Here is a 24,669-nt window from a genome sequence, read left to right as displayed (position 1 = left end):
GCAACAAGATTCAACGAAAAACTCATTCGTAGTTCGATGCATCACAATTTGCAAATCGAATGTCCTCAATATGTAGAGAAATAAATATTTGTGGTTTAAATTAATCGAATTAATAGCAACAAACAACGAATTCTGAGATTGAACGAACCTAATCTAATTTCTATCATCGATATCGACTGACGCTTGATGGAAACACGACACAATTAAATCATTACTTATTATACGCAACAATATTCTCATTTGTTTCGAAATTCGTAGTATCACGTTTGTTTGTTCACATTCGTAACAGTCATATTGTTCTATTATTGTATTTGTGGTTTCATTCTAAATTTAACGGATGGTTAACAAACAAATTCTACAATGATCACTCAGTTCGTTCAATAGGCTTCGTGGGTTGTCCATTGCCTATGAGTACTTGGTTTTTATTTTAAACTAGTTATATTTTAGGAGCACTCACGAAATGGACGTATTTTTTTCCACGAACAAAAGCGACGTGAATCCGTGAATGAATAATTCAACAAAGGGGTTTGATATTTTAGACTAGCGTATGTGCGTCCGTTGCTATGCGGTATTTTAGTTAAAATATCTACACTGAAATTTCATTACTTCTACTCCTGAAATATATATTTATAAAGTTTTTTTCCATTGCTTAGATGGGTGGACGAACTCACAAACCCATCTGGTGTTAAATGGTTACTGGAACCCATGGACATCTACAACGTAAATGCGCCACCCACCTTGAGATATAAGCTCTAAGGTCTCAGTATAGCTACAACGGCTGCCCACCCTTCAAACCGAAATGCATTACTGCTTCACGGCAGAAATAGGCAGGGCGATGGTACCTACCCGTGCGGACTCACAAGAGTTCCTACCACCAGTAAAAATGCAAGTACCTTTGGTTTAAAGGTTTATAAATTTAAACGAGGAATATGATGGATATGCCAATATGTCAGATACGTATCAGAATTTCAGAATTGAACAAAAATCCAGAGCTTTTGCTTCGAAATCCCAATAAGTAACGTTCACCTGCAGACCTGCTGTCAGTTAAATAGAAGCATCCGTATAACAGTTTATTGGAATATACGGATGAAAAGTTTGTTGGCGTAGCCAATTACTACGCTTTTGTAGTCAGAGTTTCAATCAATTATGCAATTTCTCTCTTCTGTTCGTTTGGTTCACATAGATGAGAACATTTTATCACTGTATTTTTAGCTGACGAAGTAAAATGAAATGAAGGATTTACTAGCACCCATTCATTTACAAAGCTGAATACCTCATCTTAATGCTTTAACTGCATTCATGCCAGAAATGAGAAGGCTGTCGATTGGATGGTAGCTTATGGTAGTTAACAGGAGGTGTTCTTTGGGCTCCGATAAGTACCTATTACCAGACGGGTCATAAAATCATAATAATATGCTTATTTAGATCATAATTTGTATTTTGTTAAGTTATCGCGAGTCTAGCACTTATTACTTTCATTTCATTATCTCCAACGTTTCAAACAATTTTTGCTGTGAAAAGGATGCGTTCTAAAAAAACTTGTATGGACTATGCGAAAGAGGGTATACGGGAGAAGTGTAGTGATGACGTAGGACAGCCCTGAATGGAAAAGAGGAAGTGCTGAGTCGACCTCACATAGTAAGATACGAGCAAAATGCAGAAGTTTCGTATACTTTATAGCTTACGTCGTCATAGGCGACTGTCTTCGGAATTAATAATCGCAATCTGGAATCATAGCAGTAGACTTTTTGAAGCCTAGAGCGTTTAAATATCTTAGTCTTGTCGAAGACCTTGGTTGAACAAAAATTTAACTTTAAATACATAATAAAACATAGCAAATATATTTTAATGTCCAATCTAGATATTGGATGTCGGAGTAGAATCTTTGATAAAGAATAAAGCTAGTGACTGAACGGACACAACCTTCGCTGAGTTTTATACTTCAATTTAGAGTCCTTGAAGTTTTCCTTTCCAGCTCAATACTAAATTCAAGGTTTCTCAGTCCAAGACCTTGCAATGTCGCAAGGCCATGCTCGGATTGCGAAGGAAAAATTCACTTTACTTAATATACTACGTGAGTAAAAATATTTTCTACGCTTTTAACAGTGCGCCCGTAGAAAAATATTGGCCTTTTGTCATAGTTTTAGTCCATATTAAGGAGTGTAAATTAGTAATTAAATAAATTGACAGAACTACATTGTGCATTACAAATATTATGACTAAATTAAAACATTCGTTGGTTATGTATGATCGCTGTAAAAATGTGGATGATGAATTACGAGTTTGCTTGATTTTATTTTTTGTATTGTCGAGTGAAGGAGCTGAAGGCCATAAGAATTTAAAAAAAATCACGGCCCTCCAAATCTCGTTTGTAGTTTAATTGCTATCCCAAGCCTTGAAACCGGAACGCATACCTGTTTCGTGGTAAAAGCAATCAGGTTCATGATACCCACCTGTGCGGGCTTACAATACGCTTTACCGCCAGTTCGACTCAACAGGTCTTAAATGACGTGTTTTAACTACGCTCAAAAAGTCTTGGCGTGACGGTTACGTGCTAGTTAAATCGATAATACAATTAAAGTCATTTAAAAAATTCAATTGGCCGCCAAGAGAATGGGTCGACACAATTTTTTAAATGGAGATTTTATGATGGATAAAGAAAAGTTTATGAGTCCGACAGTAGATAGCATAGGCTACTTTTTATCTTGGAATACGGCACGTGATTTTAGACCTTATACTTTGAAATTAACCGGTATCATCAACAGTAATAAAAATTAAACCCGGAAAAAATATATTTTGCGTAATTACTAAGCAACTGAGACGTATAGACCTCAAGTCTCAAGGTGAATGGTGGTATCCACGTAGTATCTATGGACACTAGCAACCACTTACCACAAGGTGGATCGTAAACTCGTTCAACCGTCTATGAAAAAAAGCCTTATAAAATCGAAGGCGATCAAAGAAATGGTAATTTTAATGACTTGAAATTATTATGAACTATCTAATATACATATCTTATTTCTCAATGTACTCACCTTTTAGTTTTCAATTTTATTTTATTAATTAGATAGTTTTATGAAAGACGTTACTACGATTTTATAACTGTAATTGTTATATAAAATTAAACCAGTAATGGAACTAACGTGGGAACTCTTGGCTTTCTATAAAAAATTAACACGAAGTGCATAATTTATTAACATTAAAACATTTGCTCAGGTTTTTTAACAGGCTTTGTGTTGAACTACAAAGAAACTACTAAGTCTGAAAAGCAAAATAAAAACACACTATATGCAAACAGATAGAGAAAATTTTAACATTTATCTATTAGCGGTGTGACGGAGTAGTCCAACTAACACTGAACGAGAACAGATACTTTTCTTTAAACTATTAAGTAGACACTGATGTCTATTATCAATCGACCACCGTAAAAATAACTTCAAAATTTAAATTCACTTGTTTTTAAACCAGAAGCGAGCGTCTACGAGAAAGACGTGCTACGCGCTACGTAGTTCCTGGCTAGACTGACGAAGCAGCGCTCGGTGCGCCATACATAGGACGAACTATTCTACATCGTGGATTGTTCTATGAACAATGAAATGTAGTACAAAAAAAAATTAATAATTTTTTTGGAACGAAGTTCTTATGGGACGATTCGGAGGGGTACCCTCCGTAAGGACGTCCGTAACGTAAGATTTTTATTATAATAGTAATGCACACAGTCTACGACTTAGCTTTGTAATAACGTACAAAAAAAACATTTTTTTATATCATTCATTGACCACGATCTCAGAGCGTTCGTTTGCGCAATACACTAACTCTTATGCAAACAACCGTGAATGAAGTGTACCACAATAATTTCGCACGTTACCGAATGACCGTGGGTTATTGCGAAACCTCCAGATTTATTTTCTTCGAATAGAACTTAAAGTTTATATTTTATAATAAGGAACTTCGTTCCTATCCGGTGTTCTACGACACCACACATCATTTTTTTTTAATTTATGTACTTAGTTCATTAAATAAGACAAGGTTTATCCGATTTGTTCAAAACAAACTCTGCATATTAATTTAGTTGCGTAGAAAAGGCCAAATATGTCCATGTCATGTTGCCCAATTTAACTTTGCAGAAATATATTAATTTTATTGTGTGTACCTACTTTATACATAGTTGGTACACATTAATCCGTTAAGCAACAGCAGACGTGCCACAGTGAAGATTGGCTGGATAAAAGTAGTACTCTAGTATATTGAACAACGATATATATCAACAACAGGCTTGATTTTTGCGAAAAATACTTAATTCTACACGGACTGGCATATACAAGTGGGATATCGGTACTTTTTGGTTAATTCACACTGGCACACGAGCTTTATTTTTAAAAGAAGAAAATATTAATGACAGATAGAAATTTGACATAACGATGTTACGAATGTGTATGTAGTATTTTTTTGAAAGAATAAAAGATTTTGTTGTTAAACTAAATATCCACTAGATTTCGCCATACCATCCCACATCTTTTTGGGGGCTCGTCCGGGATACCGTTCAGGATGTCGTTCGGTGATAAATCACAGTGGATTGAAGAATTTTTACAGAGATAAGTTGACTGCTACCAGTGCATTTTCGTTGTGCATCGAAGACTTCGAGATGTGTAAAAATAACGATTTTATGATGAAGTATTTTTGATGAAGTTTTGTGTAACGTTATTTTATGCAGACTTATTATGAAGATTACATAAGATTATTTACAGAAGATTACTGAAAAAGAAGACTTATTCTGAAAATTATAATTAACGACTACTACGACTATTTACGAGTTCAACGAGACGATTATCTTTTTTTTTTGCATAAACTATATTCCTAAAGTAAAAAATGCCTCCTAAGAAGAATAATGATAATGACGAAAGAGAAGACGTCGAGGTGCATATCTCATTTCGTGATTTGGAGCAGTCCATGACACCTTTCACCGGAGACGATACTTACCCGATTTCGGAGTTTTTTGATGAATTTGAAGATGTTGCTGATTTGATGAAGTGGACCAAAGTGGAAAGATTGATCTATGCAAAGAAACTTTTGGGTGGAACAGCAAAGCTATTTCTAAGATCTATTGGTAGAGTTAAAGACTATTCTACTTTGAAGGAAGCCCTTATTGAAGAATTTGGCCCTAAGTTTAATAGTGCTAAGATTCACAAGAAGCTTATTTCACGAAAGATAAAAAATGATGAAACTTTACAACAATACTTTTTAGTTATGAAAGAAATAGCACTGCATGGAAGAGTAGATGATGCTGCTTTAATGGAATCTGTCATAGATGGTATCAATGATCCTGAATCTAACAAAGCAATTTTATATGGAGCTACAGATTTGAAAGATTTTCGAAAGAAGCTAGACATTTACAGTGATTTTCGAAAGAAGCTGGACGTTTACAGTGATATTCGGAAGAAAATGAGTACACAATCATATCACCAGGCAGTTCCGCAAGTAAATGCAGATGCAGGGACAACGTCATTAAGAAAACCGCATTTTAAAAGATGCTATAACTGTGGTGATTTAGACCATCAATCCCCCGGCTGTACAAAGGGCATTAAATGCTTTAAGTGTAATGAATTCGGTCACAAGGGAAACGAATGTAAGAATGATGATAAAAAGTCTTTAATTATTCAGAAGAAAAACGAAGAAGAAAAAATCCCTTACAAGAAAGTGTTATTGAATGGAACAGAGATGGTGGCTTTTATCGATACAGGTAGTGACGCGAATCTTATTATACAATCAGAATTTGAAAAAATTGAAAATAATATCCAACATTATGACAAGAATTCAGAAGTTCGTCTTACGGGTATTGCTAACAAAGAAGTACTTATCAAAGGTGTTTTTACTACTCAGCTACAGATTGGTGATGCTGTTACGGATATCAAATTTTACATTGTGGAAGATGATATAATACCTGTAAAGCTGATCATTGGCAACCCCATACTGCGTGAATTCGAAGTTAAGTTTACAAGAAATGGTATTGTAATGGAGAAGATACCACTTTGTGCTATTGTTGTTGAGAAGGACGAGGTCAAAGAAGACTACAAAAAATTAAAAAAAGAAGATTACAAGAAGTTAGAGAAAGAAGATTATAAAAAGTTAGAGAAAGAAGACTGCAAGATGTTGGTTAAAGTACCTTACCAGAATCATTTGAAACAAAATAGAATACTGTACAAAGAGAAGAATGAAAGTAGTTTTATCGCTGTACCAAATAACATGGAAAAAGAAATTAGAAGACAGAATTATAGGAGAGGTCGACTAAAAGTTGAAGATTGGGAATGGAGGAGGTGCGATACATACGACTAGTCTAATTTTATTAAACTATGAACTGATTCGTCTGAGGCAGACGAATAGCTAGGAATGGCCGAGTGGGATATCGGTACTTTTTGGTTAATTCACACTGGCACACGAGCTTTATTTTTAAAAGAAGAAAATATTAATGACAGATAGAAATTTGACATAACGATGTTACGAATGTGTATGTAGTATTTTTTTGAAAGAATAAAAGATTTTGTTGTTAAACTAAATATCCACTAGATTTCGTCATACCATCCCACATACATATATCAATTTTTCGAATGTAATCCTATTATAAAAAATACTATGGTAAATAAAAACCAAATATTATTAGAACTATTTTATACAATTCCAAATATACGAGTGATGATTATTCATAAATTTCATTAGAAAAACAAAAAAATATGTACTTGTAATAGATAATACTGACAATGAAGATCAGTGAAATTAAATCTATCTATAATATCTGTAAGAACATAATTAAAATATTCATAAGTAGATAACTGTAGCATGGATTCAATTTCAATTATTCAATATTATTCTACCTCTGTGGAAGATAGACGGCCTGGCGCTTTATTTGGTCACCATTATTATTAAATATCACCAAGCAGGCTTACATACATGTTTAAATACATGTTTGTTTTGAAAATTGTGTGGAGAATTTGAGTCACTTTCCATTCATAAAATTGATTCAAACGTGGTGTTTTTATAGAAACGTGTCGAGTATTCGATTGGAAGCGTAAAATCTCCGTTAGGGTAAATTCAATTAAATTTCAGAATGAATAGAGGTTAACGTTTTATACAAACATTGCTGTACATGAACTAATGCATTTACGCCGTACATTTGCTATAGTTTATTAACAACATATTTTTATGTATCTAGAAGTCTAGAATAATAATATAAAAATAACAACTAACATGGGTACAGAACTCTTCCGTGTCAAAAAAAAAGATGGCGGTCACAATCCACAGAGATTTACGTAATAAATTGTGGGAATTATGTTTCATATTTTCTATCTCCCCAACTTATAACAAAAACAAATTTAACGAATGTGTATTCGATGTATATACCAGTTTTCTCTATTATATTTTTCTTTTTATATTCTCGCCACAGAGATTAGCCACTCAAAACATCGGTGATGCCGGGCTGTTTGGTAAATTGGACACGTTAGGGTTGCGGAAAAATCTGGAGTCACTCTGCATGCTTTATCGTATACTACATATGGATTGTTCCGAGAAACTTTCAGCGGTACATATCGAGAGGTCAAAAGGCTATTTTTTTAAGCGACATTTCGGTTAATGCGCGAGATTTACCTTTGTAATTAATGATACATGTGATGTAATGTAATGCATGTGACTAGGAGATGTTTGGAAATGGTAGTGCAAGGTAGAGAGAGAAGACGTCGACCGAAGAAGACATGAATAGAGTGTGACGATGAATGACGATATGAGAATGAGAGGAGTGAGTGTTGAGATGACGGCTGATAAAAGAGAATGGAATAGATAAATTCACTGTACCAACCCCACCTAGTGGGATAAGGTGGAGACAAAGAAGATTTATCTTTATAATTAAAGATCCGTTTTATTGAGTATTAAAATCAACAATTCGATGTTTTTAATTGAACTTCAATTATGTTTACCACATTCAAGTAGCTGAAGAAGGTTTTCATCGTAATATTTTTACCAAATTTTGAAATGGCTCTCCTGCGTAGTTGCAAAAATTTCACTTAAACCAAATAGGCTTTCACTCGTCGATATAACAAAAGGCTACTTTTATAAAAATAAAAAAACACAGTTGTGCAAACGATAACGAAACTGAGCCATTTTCCGAATTGGACTCGTTCAAACAAGAAGCTTTTTTGCGTACACAATTATACAGTTTCCGTTTATAGCCAGCCACTAAAAAAAAAACAAGTAAAAAAGATACGAGAGTTTTATCTAGAAATAGAATACCAGTATTGAATGTTAATTGCACAATATTCAATAAAACATTGCTTTTCTTTATAAGATACAAGAATGCTTCGATACCTCATTCTTAAATGTCATTATTTGATTCACCAGACTTACTATCAAAGACTGAATAGGTAAGTAGTCTAACGTTTTTATGTTTTAAACAAACATTGGCACAGTAGTTAAACCCATTTTAGATAGCTGTTTCAAACTCTGAAATACTGGAAGCTCTGAAATAAAGTGCTCTCTTGCGGTACGTTCTTCATAAAACAATTTAATTCACCGTGGCCTCAAGGATAAGACGCCCAGTGCATTCGTATCGAGCGATGCAACTGTGCCGGTGTTCGACTATTTTTTTCTAATGAAATAAGTAAATATAAAATATTCACAAACAACTTTCACTATGAAGGAACAACATCGTGTAATAATAATCCCCTTCCGAGTGTAGCTGGAATAGCCCCTTAGTCAACCAGGAAATAAAGGGAAAAGGTTAGGGAAAACCTAAAAAAAATCTTCTTATCAGCCCATAGACGTCCACTGCTGGACATAGGCCTCCCCCGACCCTCGCCACAAAGACTGGTCCGGCACTGCCTGCATCCAGCGGATCCCCGCGAACCTCAATAGATCGTCGATCCATCTTGTGGGAGGCCTACCCACGCTACGTCTTCAAAAATCAAACCCGCAGAAATAGTAATTTGTGGTACTAACCAAAAACTAGTGGTAAGGCGTCCTGTAAGCCTGCCGTAGTATCCATTACCACCCTACCTATTTTTGATGTGAAGCAGTACTGCGTTTCGGTTTGGGGGGTGGAGCAGCTATTGTCTTGTAAAAACAGAGACTTACAAGTCATATCTCAAGATGGATGGCGGCATTAGCGTGACTGATGCGTATGAGCTGCAGTGACCACTTAGCACCAAGTGGGCCCTGAGTTCATCCACCTATCTAAGTAATTAAATATAATAATTAGTGTCAATTGACAAACAAGTCCACACTCTCCTGGTGTTAGCGGTTAAAATTAAACAAACGAATAAAACATGTAGAAACTTCATAAATTACCTACAAACAAAAAATCCTTCTATAAAGAATTAAATAATACGAAAGAATCATTTTAATAAATGAATTGTAATGGCACCTGAAGTTTACCTTACATTTTAACGTAAGGTGTTATGAAACTTACTGAATGACGCATTACCTTAGCAGCATTCATAGTATTAAATAAGGAAAGGTATGAAGGAAAAATATCAAAACTCACAACAAAAACATTCCTTGCATGAAGGCGTGAATAATATAAAACAAACATTTTAACAAATGAATTGTAATGGCACCTGAAGTTTACCTTACATTTTAACGTAAGGTGTTATGAAACTTACTGAATGACGCCATTACCTTAGCAGCATTGAATAAGAAAAGGTATGAAGGAAAAATATCAAAACTCACAACAAAAACATTCCTTGTATGAAGGCGTGAATAATACAAAATAAACATTTTAACAAACGAATTGTAATGGCACCTGAAGTTTACCTCACATTTTAACGTAATGCGTTATGAAACTTACTGAATGACGTACTATCTTAGCAGCATTGATAGTATTAAATAAAGGAACGAATAAATAATAACGAAACAGCCTTATCCTCTAAGCAAATAAATTTTATTAAGATAACCTTCCTCTACTATTTACAAAAAAACGCAGAAATCTAATTCCCATTATAAAATGCACCAACGTATAAAGGTCAATGCGCAGATGCAAGTGATGAACTTGAGATGAATGCGGGCTATTTTCACGGTCATGGTTCACAGTGTTGATATAGTAATTACATTGCCTATAAATGAAAGTTCTCGTTTGAATGAATCAATTCATGTTTCAATAGTTTGCATTTATGATTAACACGTGCGAACGGAAACTTGTATTGCATAAATAAACACGGAAAAGCGTGCACGAGTTTTCAATGTCACGTCCTTGGAAACTATCGATTTTACTCAACACAGGGAATTAAATGCGACGTAACGTTAAGCTTGTTGCATAATAGATCCAATGCACTTCTTAATTTGTTTTGATCGTTTTATTCAATAATTGGATATTTATTCTTTTGTATATATGAGTTTTTTTTATTATCAAGGGTTTCTACAGAATATTTTGGTCTTTCTCTAAATTTGACTTTTCTTTTAATTTTTTTTTGGTAAGTGAATGACTCAGTAGATTTTCGTAATAATCAACAAAGCAATATTTCATCATAATAAATAAATAATGGCATAACTCACTCGCAACGCAGGCAATGGATCAGCACACCAGGATAAAATTTCGCCCTACGCACAAAAAAAGTATTTGGAGTGAAAACGATGTGATTCGGATAATGTCCCGATTTGTACTAACGCATGGGTGCGAGAACGCGCTCGCCGGAGAGGGCGACGAAGTGTTTTTGTTCGGACGGGAGGCACAACCCGCACACACAGAGTCAAGGTCGACGCTCAGGAGCTTCGTTGACGGCCGGGGGTTCCAAGGTTGCGTGAACCTCTCTCCCTCGCACCGCTCATGCAATCAATACTGAATTATAGACGCAAATTCGTCCCTCCCCGCATAAATGGTCCGATTATCTTAGCCAGAGTTTTCGCTTATCTTACGATTTTGACATACAAATACGCGGTCATAGCTCCGCTAGTTTTTACGACTTTTGTTAAGCACGATGACAAGTAGGTACAATAACTTCTGAATGAAATGAAGTTTTTTTTAAACTTTGAACTTTTCAAATGTCATACGAATACCAAGGTTCTTGCTTTCGTCTGAATGTGGTATTTTTTGCTAATGGATTATAATCGTTTGTTCATATTCCAAGACTAGCTTCAATGTCAGGTTTTTTTTTCCGTAGTGCTTGATATTTTCCTCGCGTGAAGATTTTTATCTCTATTCGTTTATGCTACGTACGCTATTGACGAATGGATTAGGTGTGGAATGAATTTATCACATGAAGAAAATGCAGTTGTTTTAAGAGTGATTAATTTACATGTGGATGGAAATAAGGCGAAGGGAAGACCAAATATAACATGGAATAATTGTATGTAACTATAACGGTATGAATATAATCGCAATGAGAGCACAGCCAAAAAGACACAGAAAATAGAAATTAATAGAAGAATAAGACATATTGCGAAGACCTCGCGAAATTGAAGAGTAGGTATACATATTACGCAATTGCAAGGACTATCAGAGATGATACACCAAAAGCACAATCACAAACAGTTGACTCTTATTATTATTGTTTAAACTAATATTGTTTAAATAACACAATTGACCCGGTGTATGTGACCAGATGTACAAGTCAAGAAGTACAAGGTTTATATGTCTCATATTTGGAGTCTAGATATACCTATACATACCTAGATATACCTATATTTGTCTCTAATACCGATCGCAATAGAAAGTTTGTAAATTTTGTTTTTAATTTCTATTAAGTTATTATTATTATTTTTATATCTTAATGTTACTGCATTATAAGATAGCGTTAGCATGTTAGTGTTTTTATTTATTTAGTATATTTTTTATAATATTGAAGGGTAAAGGCTGTTTGGTTTAAGCGTCATTTTTATAAGTTTACAGGAGAGACATTTCAAATTTAAAATTTAAAAAAAATATCATGACCGAAAAAACTTCTTCAGCTGTTTGAATGGAGTAAACTTAATTGGAGTTCAATAAAATGGGCCTTTATTTACAAAGATAAGTGGCGCGTATAAAGCGTAATGTCGCTTAAACCAAATAGCCTGTCACTCCTTCATATATTGGATATATACATTACCTCAGAAATACTGTAAGTTTTAGTCTATAATACCGCGTTACATTACCAAAGCGAGAGGAGGAACTAGAGCAGACGACGTGATAAATTAGTTTTGCTAGCGTGCACTAACTATGTTTGACGGCGCTACCGCAACTCTGATTTTATCTGCGTCAGGGTTTCTAACGAGAAAACGTATCATATAGAGATAAACATTTGTAGGCAGCGGCTTGGCTCTGCCCCTGGCATTGCTGAAGTCCATGGGCGACGGTAACCGCTCACCATCAGGTGGGCTGTATGCTCGTCTGCCTTCAAGGGCAATAAAAAAAAACTTACATATTATCTATTAAGCTATTTATTTCTCAGTATATATTCGATTCGTTCCAACCATTGGGTTCAGCTTTGAGAGTTTACTTGAGCATTTGCTCAATTTTATTCGCCTCTTTTAGAATATACCCAAAGCAAAGTGAGTTAAATTTATGAAAATACAGGAGACGAGGCGGCTTCGTGTTCGCGCACATTATTAAGCTGCCATATGTAAAGCTCGTTCTGTAAAGCCAGTAAGTCTTGGTGCGGAACACTGCTTCCGTTTGATATTCATGACTTTATGAACTAAACTGAATAAATTTATCGTTGGATGTATGAGTTTTGAACAACTCATAACTAAAACATCGCACATCTACATTATAAATGTATATTGGATTCACGTATTATGCAACGCACCAGGAAAACAAGTTATGCCGATAACTTGAAGTTAGTAGAAATATTGACACAATTTCAATAATGCATATTTTAAGGAAACAATTATTATTCGAAAGCCGATTCAAAATAGCGATACCGATATAATATACGTAGTAACACTTAGGATTACTTGCAGTCTTCGTAGCACTACCGCACTGTAGCAAGATGTAGATCAGCGTAGCTCCGTAGAGACACCGCCTAGTAATGCACTTCAGAAGACGCTGTAACTAAATACTCATTATAAATATAATATGTAAATCTTTATTTTTTATCTTTGTTTCATCATCAGCATGTTTTTTGTTTTGTTTGTTTGTTTCATCATCATGTATCAGAAACCATTAATTTTCACGTAAAAATTTCCGTTCGATATCAGTGTGTACTTTAATCTATTTCTTATTGTTATGGACATACGAGCTTAAAGTACCGAAATATTCCTACCACCATTAAAATAAAATTAAGACAGCTAAGCCAATTACGGGAAAAGAATTATAAAAAAAATACGATTTTCTTTCAATGCAACCTTCAAGTTGTGAATCTCCTATAAACGAACTTACGTAGCCTAATAAAGTAATTTACGACATACGACACTAAGCAGCTTAGCTTCCTAACTAACATCACTTACTATGTTCGCAGGGTTAATAAATTTCATTAGTCTCATTATTTTCCGCGATCTCCACGCTTCTGTTAAGCACACAGATAACTTTGCAAAGTTTTTAATTAGTAGTTAGTTTAGTGTTCATAACATTTTAAGAAATATTAATTTACTTGTTACTATAGAAAATCGAATAATCGGACCGTATTTTGTTGCAGTGTTCCAATTAAATTGAAGCAACGATCCAATTTTCATAACGTATCCGCTTTTCAATCCAATGGCACGTTCGCTAGTTTACTCGGGCGAAGGCTATATAACTTAATTTTTTTTAAAGCTATTTGATAATACCTATCTTTGTGTGTGAATCTTTGATATACATGATTAAGTTCGTCTGATGCATAGAAGAAATGAGAATGCGACTACGGGCTGCTCGAACTATTTCTACATCATCTCTCCATAGCAAAAATATTCACTCCTTACTATTCTAAATGTCCTTAGTGGTCCATCTGGCCTATTTCTGCTGATTATATATAACATGTATGCTTGTGAGATTCTACTTGGATTCTACAACTTAGGATTGGCCGCGATAATTACAAATAAAATATGTCAATCTATCTCAATTAGTCAGTAGTAACTTGTATATAATTCATAATTACTTTATTATCAACTGTTTCATCAAATTTCTTGCAAATATTTAAACGCAGTTACTATTCAGCCGATATCCAGAAAATCCACTTATGAATTTAGTTATAATGGAAATATTTTCACGTTGGATGATACTTTGGTTTAGAGATTATTAGTTAAACACGGAAAATTAATTGAACGTGAAGCATTAATGAATCCGCCACAACGCAAACACGAATTGGTGGTCAGTAAATTATTTCTGACAGGAAAATTATATCCAGACACAAATGCGTTGTAACATTCAACCTCATTTCGCAATGCTCTTAACAAATACTATTGATATCAATCTTGTTCCGTGCTCAAGAAGAGACTAAATACTAAATTTATCAAGGAACTTATTACTATGGATGATTTTTGTTTCTTTCGCGAATTCAAAATAAGAAGTGAAATAGTCAATGTAGGTCTTCGGGTACATACACGTAAATCGTACAATACTTACATAAGTCTAAAATATAATCTTAATGTTAAGTTTGCTAACTATCGTTGCTATTCCAAACTGAGACACGAACATTCAAACCAAATAATAAATTAATTAACTAAATGACAAGCTCAGCAATCAGACGTCACTAGCAAACTTGTTTCGAAAACCCACAAACTGTTGAGAAGTTTAGTTCAAATAGTAGCAGTGAAATGTTTCAACGCCACTCGTATTCAAATGTTATAAACATCAACAAATTCGGTATTTTACCTGAAGACCTATTTAAGCGCCTATTGTCAATCGGAATACATTTTAGCGCGAGTCTATTGCGAATATTTATGTTTCAAATATAATAATATAATTTCTTGGTCTCATATATTATTTATGTCACCGCCGATTCATAGAAGAGTCGACCTCTGTGTATGTAATAGCGATTGGCCTGTAAAATTAGATTTAAAATTTAAAAGCAAGCATTATTATTTTCAGGCGCGACGATATAAAAAGGTAAAACTGAAACTGAACGGTCGCATTAATGTGGATATTTCAACACGTTAAATATTAATATCCGGCATAACAGTTAATTATTGAACCGCTTCGCATCGATATTTAACATTGATTGTATTTTTTTTAAGATCAATGGAATCTAAAAACCAAGCATGAGGTGACGTCTTCCTCAACATTACCATTTTTATTTATTTTGAAGTTGTTAGCGAAACCTAAAGACATTTCAATGTGAAAACCATCACCCAACCCTTGAGACATGAGGTCGAAGTTTCAATTGCTGTCCAAAACCTTAAGCCTTCATAACGCATGCTGCTACATGATACAGACAGGGTATCTACCCGTGTGGGCTTATAATACGCCAAAACAGTAATAACGCAAATTATAGTTTTTACGCGTTTCATTTTTATTAAATGATGAAATTTGTTTACCGTGGAAAACAATTTTTGAATATGTTAAGTACGTATGACATTACAAAAAATCGTCGGATTTCAACAGCGGCATAGTCACATCGCTGGAAACGAATACACCGGGCGTCTTATCCTTTAGGCCACTACGACTATCACTCACTACATAGGCTGCTCGTCTTTTAACTAATAAATAAAGCGTCTCAAATTACCTCGAGCTACACAACAACTACCTCGCAACGATCAGTTCATTCATTCAGATTCAGTTTGTAATTGGAGTAACCTCATCTTAGTTTCTAACTCAACTCCCCCACTAATTACTTCTAACCTAGTTTCAGTAGTGACAGCACTACCGTTCCCAGAATGGGCAGGTGTATAACAAGCCAAATCATAGTACAACACAGAAACTTAATTACCAGTTGTTTTCGACGCCATTTTATAGGATTAGAAAATAATTTGTTTTGAATTTGTTTGATTTTTAAGTTAAAAATCTTTTCAATCTATTTACGTACCTATCTATTCAAATATTACGTACAATTTCTTAAACAAACGAATAGTGACATAAAGTAATAAAAGTCGAGAATACTAGTGCTATGTATTTTTACGGGCCCCTTTTAACTTCGTTTCGACTCGACATCGCCGTCATAACCGTGATGGCAACAGTTCCATACGCGACACGAAAGGTGAAAAATGTTGAATAAATTCACAAACATATTATACACTGCAGTGAAACGGTGAAATACTTTGTATGATTGAATTTTGCGATCGCTTACATATCTGCTATATCTACATTTACATTTAAATTGACTGCATTTTGTAATGTAATCATTGAAAAGTAGCTGTAATGAATTAGGTACTATGCGATGCTTCTAGGTACGTAATTAGAATATTCCACAAATAAACTACACGAGAAATTGAGAGATCTTAAAGCATGTAGGCCTTCGTAATAAAATTCCAGTGCTGGTGCCGTCACGTCTGAAGACCATTGAAATTAAACGCAGTGTTAAGTTCTATCTCTAGCCTCATACCTCTTATTTTTCGATTTGTTGTACACACTATTGGCCGCAAGTAAAACATTCCATCCATCACTTGGAACTAAATTAGTAGGTAATATGATAAACAGTATTTTGTATAATTTATTAAATTACTCCGTATTTCTCATTATGGTAGGGCCCCATTCTCGACAGTAACAACAACTTATTGAAATACATAGTTTTATATTCTCTCTCCAGTAAAAGTTAGATATGTCTTACTGGTAACTTAACGGTAAGAGATTACAGTTGTCTAAGGACATCGGTAATGTCAGGAGCTCAACCAGGATTTGGCCTATTTTAAAGTGCCTTTCCAAACCCTTATATAAAGAGGGACATGTCATTTCACTGACAATCTCGGAGATTTTATTTCCAAGTTTTTTGGTACAGGGTACTACAACTCCTGGAAATGTTTTGTAATTTTCGTAAAAGGTTCCAAGTGTTAAAGGTAAATTCCAGAACTACGATGAGCCGTGCAATGATAAAAACCGAAGTCGATACCATCGCTCACACTACTCTTTGACCTCTGTCAACACAACAAAGCGTTAGCAGCAGCGCCCATACTTGAATTGTTGTGGAGTTTTAGAGGCTGGGCTTTGTTCTAAATTTTGTCCTACCATACCACGCTTATATATGTATGTAAATTTGATAGTTTCAGCGCTTACAAGCTACAACAATCACACGCCCTGTTAATAAGGTCGTATTTGTATGCTTTTATGGTAATGTGACGGTTGAAATGTTTTTTTTAGTAGCGAGGACAATAAATTTATTACTTTTCGAGACACTTGATGTGTTCTTATTTTACTCAAGGCTTATTCCAAATTTAAACGGATCTTCAAACCGAAGCTTTGGACTAAGACTATACGGTCAACGTGAGTTTTCATGTCAGTAATCAGCAATTTGACGAAATTACCGTGGACGGCATAAAATAATTAATACGCGAAATTTCCAAAAAAAAAACTAGGTTACTTTGAGTTCATTTCATAAGAATTATTTAAAATATTTCCAGACCGATCGTGACGTTAAAACAATGTGTTGGACCTCTTTCGTTGAAATTAATAAGAACAGTCATGCGTTCCCGTTTGAAAAGTAGGGCAACCGTTATATGTATATACAAAACAATTGAAACTTCGCCTTCGTGGCTCGCTGTATTCAAGTTGTGATGTCTCTAGCCTTAACATCATTTAGGTCATGAGCTCGTTCACCGACCTATTTAATATTATAAAAAACTTAAATTAAACTTGAAATTATCAGAAAATTAATTCTAAGTATTTCCACAAAATTCCTTGTTTGTGTAAATACGTATGAGAAGCAAAAAAAAAGCAGATAAGTACACATCGGGATACGTAAAATGTAGGGTTTCGGAATCGGGATTATCGTACAGTTTCAATGCAAAGCTGTTAAAATTTAAAGTACCTACAACAGAAACTATACAATAGACGTTTTTAAAGTACACAACATATCATACAGAAACGTTTTTAATTGTTATTCCCGGATTCTATCAAATAATTTACTAAGTCATTTTTGCGAAGCTCGATAAGTTTACATTTAAAACTTAGAAGCATAGATAAATAACCATTACCAAGACTTATCTAAAGATGATACGCGTCGGGACTTTTTTATATCAATTGCATAATATATTACGCGAAGGACATCCCGTAAAGTAAAAAATATATATTTTCGGTTCAAAGAGTAAGAAAAGCAGTTGAGATGTTGACTTTATGTAGCGGCAGCAGCGGTGTTTGTCTAAGAGCTCTAGCTACCGTTTAATATAAGATGAGCCATGAATTCTTTTGCCCATCTACGCTGACATAGAAATGTTATCGTGAAGATGAAAATCCAAGTCAAACAAACCGTCAGACCTCAAGACACTTAGTTCGTTCTGTGTGAAATGAAACGTAAAAGTCTAGAAATACTTTTTATAAAAAATACTGTATGCAGTACAAAATACAGTTGCTATTCGAAATGTCGACGAATGAGACCTTAGTCGTCTGTGATCATTAAAGTATTCAAAACGTCAGAAATAATATAATAATGACAATAAAAAGGCAAGTTTAAACCATAAAAGTGGTTTTTATGATAATTAATTGGTTTTCTTGCTAATCTGAAGAAAAAAGGGTTTGTTCACTGTACGTTTAAAACTATTATTTTCTAGGATACAGAATGTTTAATTTCATTTTCCTTTTTTGGACGACATAATAAAATTCTACGCTTATTCCGGGCAAGATTTTACTTAGTTTATTTGATGTTACATTCGTCAAATAGCAATCTAATCGTTCGTTTTGTTGACAAAGACAACCGCGAGGCGGTCGTGTGACCTAAAATACGACGACATTTTGTTTGCTACCACACTACGAAAGTAGCACATTTCCATTGCAGCCGTTTCTCAATTTCTACAATAAACTCGTACTGTAAAAACTGCCGCATTTACAGTAACTGTATTTTTAAGCACTTCTCGACCTATTTCGCCTCCAAAAGACGTGGGATAGGAAAAAACTCTTTGAATGTGTTAAGGTTTCTTTTGTAATACAATCCCTGATATCAAAGGTTATGAATATCAATGAATATAAACGATTATTGATAAGAAATCGTAATAAAACTTAAGAAAACGAGCGTGTTTCCATTAATTTATTTCATTGAAGTCATTTTAGTTTTATTGTTAACAGAAATAGATGTTAACGAATATACCTACATGAAACCATTCCGTGCGTGAAATCCTTGTTGAGGAAATCCTAGTTCAGGGCTACACGAGTAAACTTATCCATGTGGCGTTACTAATCCGCATTGGGTCGTCGAATGTATATATGTATATAGCGTTTTGTACACCTCCCCCTGGTTTCTCAAAAAACAATTTGACAATCAGATTATTATTAAAAATGACGGAATATTAGAAATGTTTTTGTACTTAGATTTCATGTTCTCTCTAGTGATAATTTGAAGTGCAGATATTTTCATATCACTAGGATCTGTTGATTTTTGGTCTCGACAGACGTTACTGATCACGAATATACTTTTTATAATTTGGCAGTTTAAAGTTCACATAAAATATTATCCCTTAAACGTATTTTCGATACAATTTTTATACTGACTTTTTCGAAGCCCAATACGAACGAGTGAAATTTATTCACCCAGAGATAAATAAGCAATTTTTCTAGTAGTATTAATACTTTATCAAAGAATTATCCTAATTAATACTGGTGAAATTTTTACGGTCTGGTTTTCGGCATTGTAACAAAGGAAGTTCGCGCTGGCTAGTTATGTAATCGATTCTAGTAGGTACACACCCCTTGTATAAGTACAATTTAATTACAAATTATCATGTAAACATTTTAACTATATCGGTTGTATTTTCTAAAGTTTTCCTATAACTTCTAAACAAGCTTTTACTGTTTAATCTCCGGGAAGCTAACTAACTAAATTGCAGATTAAAGCGGTTTCTTTGTTTATATACTTTAGGTACTAGTGGAAATGATGTAATAAAAAAACTGGTAATTTTTACGTAGATAGGTATTTTCTGAAGTTTATTGAAATATACTATTGTGCTGTTTAAAAAATTAAAAACGGGTATTAATTTTTTTTCGAGCAAACCAATCACGGGAAATTAAATTGAGTGCTCAAAAAAAAATACAAATATTTATACATAATTTTTTTAAATAGATCATATTTTTTACAAAGGATAAGCTTGCCACTCACCTTGCTTCGTGATGTTTTTTTTTCGTGTGGAGTGTTTGAGCGGACATCGAATGGCGGGCGACGAGTCGGCGTCGGCTACCGGCACGCGCACGATGCCCACCAAGCTCCACTTGGATCTTGTGACAGTCGCAGTTGCTCGACGCCACGAGCGTATTATACCGCGGACTGCGGAGACAGCGGCGCGCGCACGCCCCCGCATGCCATTAAACCGCCCCCGCAGAGCCTCTTTACCATCGATTCACCGGTTAGCAATATTTGATCACCAAAAAAATTCAACTAACCCGATAATGTGGGTCAGTAGCCGTGCACGCACCGGCCTCAGTAGCTAACTCAACTCTGAACTCGTTACAGAGCCGCGCGACAACCGCACGCCGTCTGGCGCTGCGGACCACGTGCGCTATGCTCTTTGATACGGACGCAAACTTCGACAAACTTTATAATTTAATCTTCACTTTAATAACAATTATGATAATAGCTCAGCGCACTTTTTCTTAAATACATTTTATCTACGACAAAGTACTCTTGATTTTTATTAAATACGATTACTCTTTACTAGTTTTTATTACACTATTAGCAACAATTTGTCTACAAGTCTTCATAGTATGCATATAAACAAAGGCCCAGTGTTTCTAACTTTCACCATTTTTAAGGCTCGATTTGGATTAGTTTTTCTACATTGCCCACTCAATTTTTCAATAAAAAGAATAGTAGTTAGAGAAGTTAGTACTTAGTTGAGAATAAAAGACGTGCCCCAAATACCAAAGTATACGTCATAAATATGAAAATGAATTCCCGGTGGCCGTGCCATCTGAAAGAAATCGGAATACCGGCTTGACTTGTGGGATCATTATCTCCGAGACTATTATAAGTATGCGGGCAATATAATAACAACATTTCATTTTATAAGAATTTTATTGAACACAATAGCACAGAGTGCACAATACACTGACAAAATATGAAGCTTAGTAATACTTCAGTATCTGTAATTAGATCATAGGATTATCGGATATTTTTTAACGAACCGCATCTAAAGCCTAATTTCAAGCAATCTATAGCATTTATTATAGCATTTGCAGAGAATACGTCATATCTAACGTCAAGAACATAATTATCCATTTGTAAGACATACATTTTCGACATGAGATTTTACACAAAATCATACATTCCTAAAGCTAAATTGACTCAATGGCCATTGCTTGTGACTATAACGTAGGTACTAATGATTAATATCAGTCGATTATCATAGCCGCACTATTACTTAATTACAATTAATGTACAACACAAAACATAAATTTTATAACTACAACTTTGGTAATATTTTATTATCAAACTAAGCTCAAACAGAGTATTATTTATAATGAAAACGAAAGAATAATAAAGCGAAGAATAGAAGAGAGATATGGCAGCGGTGCCGGAGTTTTAATTAAAGCTGAACTATTTTAACGAGAACGGTTTGAACAATAATACGCTGAACTAATTCCTCTTTTCATTCAGACCAGTATTGTGTGGGCATCTCACCTACTAACTACTTCTAGGAATTATATTCGAGGTAAAATAATTGTTTTTTTTTTTCTCTGTGCTCCCTATTACACATTATAAATAACACTCTACTTGAGCGAAAATAAAATTGCGTATTAACAAAATAAAGATCCTACTTTAAAATATCATCATAATAATGAACTCTAACTATATTGAGACAATATAAACGTGATGCGTAATAATATAATATTTTTTAGTTGCAAATTTTAGACACTATCGTACGAAGCGTTGTAATGTGTTAACTAAGTTCAACAATTATGTCTAAGATCGTTGTGTATATTGACGTTCGATTAATTTACAATTTTATATACATACTACGAGCATGCATATAGGTGCCTGTCTGTACGTAATAACTGCCTGGTAAATTAATCAGCCTTTATCAACTATGAAAATAGAGTTGACCGCTTCATAAATAAATGACATTCGATTAATCTACATGAAATGACAAATTTTATTTTGAGCGTATATGTATATGTTAAGTTTTCGTATGTAACAAATAAATTATAATATAAAATGTATTTTAAAGAGGATTCTTTTTGTTACTAGATACTAGTTAGTCTAGTATATGCTCAATATTACAGAACTATCTGTTATAGGTTTACGAATGGAACAGTAAGTTAAATTAATGAAAATAGAAAAACAAATATTATTAAAATAAAAATCTTAGCGTAGTAGTAGTAACTCGCGAGAAACAAAAATGGCTGCTACTCTCTAAAAATAGACCGTCCTCCAATTGTATATTGATATGATATCATTCATAATATTCTCGTTGTATTACAGTATTTCGGAATTCAAATTATCGTCGCAATTAATTTCAGCCAACTATATCATAGTTTATCAAAATTTTATGAAGCAATATTTTTAAAAGCGATCAGTCGTTCTTATTTCATTTAAATCAATAAAAATACGGTATTTAATAGACATTTATCACAATTTTAAATTATGAGAAGAGAATTTATATTCACTTTAGACCTTTAACGCGATTAATTGAATTTCCATCTTACATTACTAAATGCAAACGCCTTAGTATTTTTATTATTAATAGCTAATTATTAGCACCTGGCTAAAAATATATTATGGACGTGTAAAACTCGCAATAGAATACACGGAATATCAGACTTTTCAATTTATTTATCGAAATTAACGAGCGCTTCAATTTAAGCCGCGTTATGATCAAATTGTGACATTATACTTATTTGATTCTTAACATTACCTGAAGCACCTAACCGAAATTTATTGATATGACAAACAATGTTATGTCAGCACCGCCCTAATAACAAAATATTAAATATCAAATTATTGCGAGACATTCATAGATGTTTTATGTGACATCAAACGAAATACGATGCGTTAATAATTCGTTCAATAGTTAACAACAACTCGGGGTTTAAAAGTACACTTCACTAAAAATTGCACGCTGCATACAATATTAATAATACATAGTTCCTTTATATTTATAAGCTAAGTATTAGCCTATTTATTCTCGTCTGGTCTAAGCTAAAAATAATATATTTGATAATTCCACTCACTGCCCTGCCTGTTAGAAATATTTCAAGAACTTGTTAAAAAAAAAATTCTCAATGTTTTTTCCACTTTTTTCATAATAGTAAGTTGTTATTAATGAGACGAGCTGTAGTATTTGTATAACAATAATATTTTGATGAGCATTAAGTCAGAATCGCCGAAAAATTTTTAAAGAGCAAAATAAATAAAATTCAACGGAATTTAAGCATGTTATTTTCGATGTTCAAGTAAAAATAATATGAAATGATCGAACGGACATTGACACGTTTCACAAACATATTTGAATAAGCTTTAACCGTTGCGGATAAATCAATCACTGTCGTGTATTCAGTGCGACGCTGCAGGCTGAGGCTGACTGTGTGTCTAACTGAGCTTATTGACGAATTATGCAGTTCGTTAGCTCTGACAAAGCTTTTATGGTGAATTCTAATCTGCACTGTATGTTAGGCTACATAAAGTCTTCATTTGAATATTGCTTTTATCCTATTCTCCGTGTAGACAGCACTCTACGCCTATGGTTTACGGAAACCGCTAATGCCACCATCACTATTTTCACGTTTATTTATACCAAAAACCATGTCTTTTGATAAATGAAAATATCAAGTTGTTTGTAATTCATTACATTTAACAGTGCAACTAGAGGTTCTAAGCCTCAAAGACTCAAAAGCTTGACTCATATCTCAAGATGCTGAGCGGCATTCGCGTTGTGATATGACTATCGGCTTTGAAAACAGCTTAATACTAAACAGACCGTGAGCTCATCTACACAACAAGCATAATAGAAACAAGTTTTTCTTTACAATTATAACCGAATTAACTCTGCGGCAATGAGGCTTAATATTAAACAAATAATTGTAATCTTATAACAGGCTTGTGATAGGTAAAGTTAGAGATACTTAGTTGACCAGCATCGACGGATGCGCCAGAGCAATCTAAACTTGGATTGATGTAGTTTGGCCAACTATTGCGAGTTGAACGCTACGAAGTCTCAAGTCCAAAACTCAATTATAGCTTGTTTAGAAAAAAAAATAACATCGCGAGCAATCTGAATAGGTTTTGTAATGATATTTTATAGTCCTCTCTCGAAATGCCCCGAATAAAGCACCAAACGAGCAATACCATTACCATTATACTAGTTATTATTATCATGGGTATTACTGATACATAGAAAAAAACAGCCTAATATTTTTTTTCGATTTTTGGACTTTTTCCCGTTCGATTATAGACGAGCTCAGGGTTCATTTTAAGTGGTTATTAGTTTTTATATAATAGTCACTAAGACGTATCAACACTCGGAAGTCCCAGTTGCATTACGGTTGCAACCTCCCCATTTTTATGTCCGCTTTGTATGCATCATCTTTATTTTATTAATATACTTATTATTATTATAAATTACGCAATCGTAATACATTTTTCGTGAAACATTACGTTTTTTATAACGTGGGAATTAAAATCAAATCAATACTCTTTATTATAAATCATATTTCAGTAAGTTTCATTT

At 34.0% G+C, this 24,669-nt stretch overlaps 1 protein-coding gene across 5 annotated transcripts in view; it reads right to left on the bottom strand.

Annotated features, from left to right (window-relative positions):
• The window catches only part of DopEcR (G-protein coupled receptor DopEcR), a 29,311-nt gene extending 8,866 nt beyond the window's left edge, over positions 1–20,445 (bottom strand). Inside the window, exon 1 of one of the 5 annotated variants that reach the window (XM_028177165.2) lies at positions 20,106–20,445. The gene's annotated coding sequence lies outside the window, so the exon portion shown is untranslated. Of the gene's footprint in view, positions 1–3,035; positions 3,531–10,533; positions 10,867–20,105 lie in introns of those variants that run through there. The other 4 variants (XM_028177169.2, XM_028177164.2, XM_028177167.2 and 1 more) reach the window with 4 other exon arrangements.
• Between the last annotated feature and the right edge of the window lie 4,224 nt (positions 20,446–24,669).

Source organism: Bombyx mandarina, chromosome 01 (assembly GCF_030267445.1).
Source record: "Bombyx mandarina strain Sakado chromosome 01, ASM3026744v2".
NCBI lineage: Eukaryota > Metazoa > Arthropoda > Insecta > Lepidoptera > Bombycidae > Bombyx > Bombyx mandarina.
This window is presented reverse-complemented; position numbering and strand designations above follow the sequence as displayed.